At 43.4% G+C, this 7,787-nt stretch overlaps 1 pseudogene; it reads left to right on the forward strand.

The window, feature by feature from the left end:
- Positions 1 to 248: 248 nt before the first annotated feature.
- On the forward strand, positions 249 to 759 carry LOC132363353 (large ribosomal subunit protein uL13-like; annotated as a pseudogene).
- Positions 760 to 7,787: the final 7,028 nt, after the last annotated feature.

Here is a 7,787-nt window from a genome sequence, read left to right on the forward strand (position 1 = left end):
AAGGTGGGACAATAGAAGCAGAGAGGGAGCTATGTGCTTTGAAGGTGGAGGAAAGGGCCATGAGCCAAACGATGCAGGTGTCCTCTAGAAGCTGGAAAAGGCAAGGATACAAATTCTCCCCTCGATCTTCCAGAAGCAGCAGAACCCTGCAGACACCTTAATTCTAGTCCCATAAGACTCATTTCAGACTTCTGAGGCCCAGAACTGTAAGATAATAAGTATGTGTCTTTCCCAGGTGGCTGCCGAAGATGGCAGAGGGGCAGATGGAGCTCGATGGCTGATGCCATCTCCTGGCCAACCAGGGGCATCATGACCAAGGAGGTACTGCTGGGCCAGAAGGTGGTGTTTGTATGCTGTGAGTGCATCAGCATTTCCAGCAATTTCTACAGAAAAAAGGGCAGACCATTCGAGGCATGCTGCCCCACAAGACCAAGCGAGACTAGGGTCCCTGGACCACCACAAGGTGTTTGATGGGATCCTGCTGCCCTATGATAAGAAAAAGTGGATGATGGTTCCTGCTGCCCTCTAGGTTATGCATCTGAAGTCTATATGAATATTTGCCTACCTGGGGTGCCATGTGATTGGCTGGAAGTACCAGGCAGTGACAGCCACTCTGAAGGAGAAGAGAAAGGAAAAGGCCAAGGTCCATTACTGAAAGAGAAAACAGCTCATGAGGCTATGGAAACAGGATGAAAAGAACATGTAAAGAAAATCAATGAATACACAGAGGTGATCAAGAACCATGGACTCCTGGGCTGAGCCCAGTAAAGACTGGTTATTCCTCTTGCTTGGCCTGGCCTGCCTTTCCTTCATCACTGCCCTGGATGCGGGGATCCAGGGGCAGTCATCCAGGGGACAAGACAGTCTGGGACTTAGGAAGCTGGGGGCACAGAAGGGACCTTAGTCACTGTTACCGTTTAAGAAAGGCCTTTCTTTTAAAAATTTACTTTACACAGCGCTAACGGTTGTGCAGACAAAATTTGCCTACAATCCACTAGTTCATGACAGAGTTTTTAAAAACCAACAGTAGGAACAACTTTAGCTCCAATATTTGCACAAGTGAGCTGGAAAACTAATTGGAGGAGAACACTGAATTGTGAATGAGGCATCTCTTTCAACTTCTTACATGGTCATATGTTATCCTCTGCAGCTGTTAGAGTGTGAGAGACGCCATGGGACAGCATGAGCCCAGTGTCGCACAGAGCTACTTACAGATGGAGACGGGAAAGACGTGCAACCAAGAGCTTCGAGGCATGGCCCTTGTTGCTTCCCGGTATTTTGCGACCAGAGGTGAATAAAGTAAAAGGAAGTAAGTAAATAAATAAATAAATCAGTTTTGTTTTAAGCCCATCAAGTTTGTAGTAATTTGTTACAGTGGCAGTAGGAAACTAATAGTTTCTAACTTCAGATGAGTCTCCAAGCTCTCAGAAATTGTGGTGGCTGTTCTTTTAAGCCACCGTTGTGGGTGGTTTGTCACCAGCCAATAAGTAACTGAAACAATAATACTTTCTACGTGCCACTAGTAACTTCTCCCATTCCTTTACCTAGCTCTCTCTGCAGCTGATCTTTGCCCCGACTTCAGAGATGTTCTGGCTCCTCCCACGTATCTTCCATTGGCTTCAACCCTAAATTCCCCTACCATATGCATAGCTACAGTGACTTTTCTTAGAATTTCTCAGATTTACCCTTAGCGATCTAATCCCTTTCTGCCTCTTTCAAAATTTAATCTTTCTGTATGCTCAGTTACTGTTATTCTTCACGGGCTCCTTTCTTTAGTCTACAGACACCCCCAGGTTGAACCCAAACCCTTTTCTTTTTTTAATAAATTTATTTATTTATTTATTTATTTTTGGCTGCATTGGGTCTCAGTTTCTGTACGAGGGCTTTCTCCAGTTGCGGCAAGCGGGGGCCACTCTTCATCGCAGTGCGTGGGCCCCTCACTATCGTGGCCTCTCCTGTTGCAGAGCACAGGCTCCAGATGCGCAGGCTCAGTAGTTGTGGCTCAAGGGCCCAGTTGCTCTGCGGCATGTGGGACCCTCCCAGACCACTGCTCGAACCCGTGTCCCCCGCATTGGCAGGCAGACCCTCAACCACTGCACCACCAGGGAAGCCCCCAAACCCTTTTCTTAAAATAACTCTTCAAGTTATTGCCCTATTTCTTTCCTTTTTTAGTTCACACCTTTTGAGAATACTCTACACATGTCATGTCCACATTTAATGCTCAGCCAGGTAGTGGGTTAAACCACCTAAAGGACATGATAAGGGTGGACCAGAGGCATGTGGGAGTGGGGCAGGGAGTATTGGGGAGGGAGGTCCATTATTTAAACAGGATCCAGTTGCCAACACCAATCAGTGAAATGGGTACATGCCAAGAAGTTGGAGAAGCATCAGGGAGAGGACAAATCTGTAGGGATAAATGTACTGTACAGGTTGAGTCAAAGTCCCAGGGAAGCCATAGAGAGGGGATTCAGTCCAACTAACCCAGCAAGGAGGTGCAGAGTTGAATCCTCTATAACTCGGTTGTGCATGATTGCTCTTGTTCAGTAGACAGACAGGCTACTCTCTCACAGCAGAACTTGGCTTCCCCAGGCTTTCTAATCAGTAGTGAGAGCCCCATCCCTCTACTTAATGGACTACACTCAGAAAACAGTTAAGGCTTGCATGCCTACAACAAATCAACATTTCTTAATAAAATAACATTGAGGTGGGCTTCCCTGGTGGCGCAGTGGTTGAGAGTCTGCCTGCCAATGCAGGGGACACGGGTTCGAGCTCTGGTCCCAGAAGATCCCACATGCCGTGGACCAGCTAGGCCCATGACCCACAATTGCTGAGCCTGCGCGTCTGGAGCCTGTGCTCCGCCGCAAGAGAGGCCGCGGTGGTGAGAGGCCCGTGCACCGCGATGAAGAGTGGCCCCCGCTTGCCGCAACTAGAGAAAGCCCTCGCACAGAAACAAAGACCCAGCACAGCCATAAATAAATAATTTTTTTAAAAAAATAACATTGAGGTAACATTACCAAGTTAATTACTATGCTTTTTCTCTTAAGGCATATTCACTTTGTGCAATACATAACCCAAAATCTGCAAATCAGGTTTCCCAAAATAATAAATGCTAACATTTGTGCCTTCCACTAGTAGGGTGAAATTGGTAAGAGCATGTTCTTTGGAATAAGACTGTGTGGTATGCAGTCAAGTTCCTCAACCCAGAAACAAAACTCCACATCTTAATGCTGGAAACTAAAGGTGTTATCTTATGTGGCAAAGGGAAATTAAAGTTGCAGATAGAATTAAGATTGCTAATCAGCTGACCTTAAAATAGGGGTATTATCCTGGATTATACAGGTAGGCAATGTTATCATAAGGGCCCTTAAAAGCATACGAGGAAAGAAAGGGAGGAGGTGAGAGTGATGCAATGTGAGAAGGACTCAACTTGCCTTTGCTGGCTTTGAAGTTGGAGGAAAGGGGCCAGGAGCCAAGGAATGCAGGCAGCATCTAGAAGCTGGAAAAGGCAAGGAAACGAATTCTCCCCTGGAGCCTCCAAAAAGGAATGCAGCCCTGCTGACACCTTGATTCTAGTCCAGTGAGACCTTTGTCAGACTCGTGACCTATAGGAATATAATGAATATGTATTGTTCAACCTGCTAAATTTGTGGCAGTTTGTTATGGCAGCTGGAGAAAACTAATACTGACTACACTGTTCAAATCCTGACTATCATTTATCACTGGTGGGACTTACAGAATGTTAACTAATTTTTCTATTCCTGTTTATTTATCTGTAAAATGAGACTAACGATACTATTTACTTGAGGATTAAATGAGATAATACATATACCATTTAGAATAATGCCAGATACGTAGTAAATGCTCAAGAAATGTTAAATATTGCTATTGTTGTTTTGTATTTACCTTCCTCTTTGATTTTTATCATGAGATTTCACCTGAGAACCATACTTCAAATAATGTTTTCCTACATCCATTTAAATAGCACAGGAAAAATGCCTACTAAATGTTTAACAGCTTTAAGATCCTGAATTGACTGGAGTACCTTCTTAGGATGTTGTTTTCAGCTGTGAACATCTAACTCATCTTGCTCGTTTCTAACGTGCTAGAACAAGCTGTGCTAACACCATATTTTAAAAGTACTTTCTTACTTCTTGAGGACTTAATTATAATGCTGCTGGTTGATGAGCTTGCATTTTAAGCCAAGACCCTGAAATAAACACAATCATTTCAGTTCTTGATACAACTGAGTGAAAGTGCATTCTCTGATTAGCTTGTCAGCCTAAGGGTGCACCATGACAATGGGATAAAATTAACCACACTTGCCAATGACCTGATTCTCATTACAGATTTTGGCAGTTTCTGAACTTTTAATTCTTTATGAAGTATACTGTGTTTGATATATTTGGTGTGTTTACAGTACATCTAGCCCTTTTATTTGAGAAATGTAACGTGTTTTCAGTATTTGATTAACTTAATTTACATTTTCAAAAGAGAAAAATTTTGTTAGGTACATAAAACATAAAATCCTTTTATTTTTAATAAGTTCTGAAATCCCCTAAGAGATCACAACCCTAAACAAAATCCATCTTCATGCATACAAAGCATAAAAAAGAGCTGGTTTTGCATTAGTCTGAAGAGTCCCACCCTTATACTCTTAATGGTGATTAATAACAGGAAGCTCTTTTATTATGATTGACAGCAATATACATAAAAAAAATACCACAGAGCATTGTTTAGAAAAGAGGTTTTAGTCATGCACTACATCTTTGTTAATTTCAATGGTAGGTGAAAGAGAATGGATTGAGCTTTCTGGCTTGCCATTCAGCCATTCATTTATTCATTCTTTCAACAAATGTTTGTTAAGCTCATGCAATGTTCCAGGAATTATGAATCTCCCTCAAAAGTTAAATCACATATTGTTTAGGAACATATATACATGTGATTAAATTGATTTTTTTTTAAGTCTTTTATTTTTTTATTTTTTTAAAATTATTTTTGGCTGTGTTGGGTCTTCGTTTCTGTGCGAGGGCTTTCTCTAGTTGCGGCAAGCGGGGGCCACTCTTCATCGCGGTGCGCGGGCCTCACTGTCGCGCCCTCTCTTGTAGCGGAGCACAAGCTTCAGACGCCCAGGCTCAGTAGTTGTGGCTCACGGGCCTAGTTGCTCCGTGGCATGTGGGATTTTCCCAGACCAGGGCTCGAACCCATGTCCCCTGCATTGGCAGGCAGATTCTCAACCACTGTGCCACCAGGGAAGCCCTAAATTGATTTTTAAAACACACAAAATTTAGAATAGTGTCACCTCTGGGAGAGGCAGAGATGGGATGCGCAAGGACTATGCAGGTAATCCCAAAGGTATGGATGGTAGGTCCTCAGGTGTTTGTTCTATTATTATGTTTATGACATGCATATACTCTACTTACGTTCTTTTGGTGTATCAAATATTTATTTTAAAAAGAAACAACTAATGTCTGCTTTAAGGAGCTTGTAGCCTTGTGTGGTCACTTAACTATTTCTTATATCTTGCACTGTAACCACAGCCTCTCACTCCTCCATGCTTAGAAGTCTGTCACCCCTTTTTATGGAAAAAATCAAACTGTATGCACTTAAATTTTTTTAAAATTCTTAATTAAAGAGCATTATGAACTCACAAGTGATTGTCTATCCTGAATTCAGAGGTTCAAGGATCATTGCCACCTAATGAGAAGAGCAATGGCTGCACTTGGTTTTTGCCTGCTTGTTCCCTGCTGCTGGAGCTCAAGGCAGGGTCAGCCCCTGGCACACCTCATGTCTAACACAGGGCTGAATAGTCGAAAAGCGTTTCTAGACCCATTTCTAGCACTAGCTCGTTGTGTGATCTTATGCAAGTAACCAAATATTCTGTGGGGTTTTTTAATATATATGTGGAATCTAGAAAATTGGTACAGACGAACCTATTTGCAGGGCAGGAACAGAGATGTAGACATAGAGAACGGACATGTGGACACAGTGGGGGAAGGGGAGGGTGGGATGAACTGGGAGATTAGAATTGACATATACACACTACCATGCGTAAAACAGATAGCTAGTGGGAACCTGCTATAAAGCACAGGAAGCTCAGCTTTGTGCTCTGTGATGACCTAGATGGGTGGAAGGAGGGGTGGGGGTGGGAGGGAGGTCCAAGAGGGAGGGGATATAGGTATACATACAGCAGATTCACTTCACTGTACTTCACTGTACAGAAACTAACACAACATTGTAAAGCAATTATACTCCAATAAAAAAAACTACTATGATGAGTATTCTTATTACAAGCATGTGAATTTAATAAACATTTCTAAAGGAGTTTGTGCTTATAATTCAATACAAATAATAAGATGCAAGAGCATAGTGTGGCAGAAAAAAGGTAGATTTGTAGCCAGACAAGCTTGGGTTCAAACTTTGGCTCTGTTTGTTATTGTCTGTGTCATCTCTGTCAAGTAACGTCATTCTTTCGAACCTCTGTTTCTTCACCTGTAAAATGGGATAATAATACTAGCCTCATAGGACTGTTGGAAAGGTTAATTAAAATATGATAGAAGGGTTTTTGGAGGGACCAAGATGGCTGAGTAGAAGGACATGCTCTCACTCCCTCTTGCAAGAGCACCAGAATCACAACTAGCTGCTGGACAATCATCGACAGGAAGACACTGGCACTCACCAAAAAAGATACCCACATCCAAAGACAAAGAAGAAGCCACAGTGAGATGGTAGGAGGGGTGCAATCACAGTAAAATCAAATCTCATAACTGGTGGGTGGGTGACTCACAGACTGGCGAACACTTATACCACAGACGTCCACCCACTGGAGTGAAGGTTCTGAGCCCCATGTCAGGCTTCCCAACCTGGGGGTCCGGCAATGGGAGGAGGAATTCCTAGAGAATCAGATTTTGAAGCCTAGTGGGAATTGATTGCAGGACTTTGACATGACTGGGGGAAACAGAGACTCCACTCTTAGAGGGCATACACAAAGTAGTGTGTGCATCAGGACCCGGGGGAAGGAGCAGTGGCCCCAGGGGAGACTGAACTAGACTTACCTGCTAGTGTTGGAGGGTCTCCTGCAGAGGCAGGGGGTGGCTCTGTTTCACCATGGGGACAAGGACACTGGCAGCAGAAGTTCTGGGAAGTACTCCTTGGCATGAGCCCTCCCAGAGTCCACCATTAGCACCACCAAAGAGCCCAGGTAGGCTCCAGTGTAGGGTTGCCTCAGGCCAAACAACCAACAGGGAGGGAACCCAGCCCCACCCATCAACAGTCAAGTGGATTAAAGTTTTACTGAGCTCTGTCCACCAGAGCGACAGTCAGCTCTACCCACCACCAGTCCCTCCCATCAAGCCTCTTAGATAGCCTCATCCACCAGAAGGCAGACAGCAAAAGCAAGAAGAACTACAATCCTGCACCTGTGGAACAAAAAGCACATTCAAAGAAAGATAGACAAGATGAAAAGGCAGAGGGCTATATACCAGATGAAAGAACAAGATAAAACCCCAGAAAAACAACTAAATGAAGTGGAGATAGGCAACCTTCCAGAAAAAGAATTCAGAACAATGATAGTGAAGATGATCCAGGACCTCAGAAAAAGAATGGAGGCAAAGATTGAGAAGATGCAAGAAATGTTTAACAAAGACCTAGAAGAATTAAAGAACAAACAAACAGAGATGAACAATACAATAACTGAAATGAAAACTACACTAGAAGGAATCAATAGCAGAATAACTGAGGCAGAAGAACGGATAAGTGACCTGGAAGACAGAATGGTTGAATTCACTGCT

Source organism: Balaenoptera ricei, chromosome 3 (assembly GCF_028023285.1).
Source record: "Balaenoptera ricei isolate mBalRic1 chromosome 3, mBalRic1.hap2, whole genome shotgun sequence".
NCBI classification, from domain to species: Eukaryota; Metazoa; Chordata; class Mammalia; order Artiodactyla; family Balaenopteridae; genus Balaenoptera; species Balaenoptera ricei.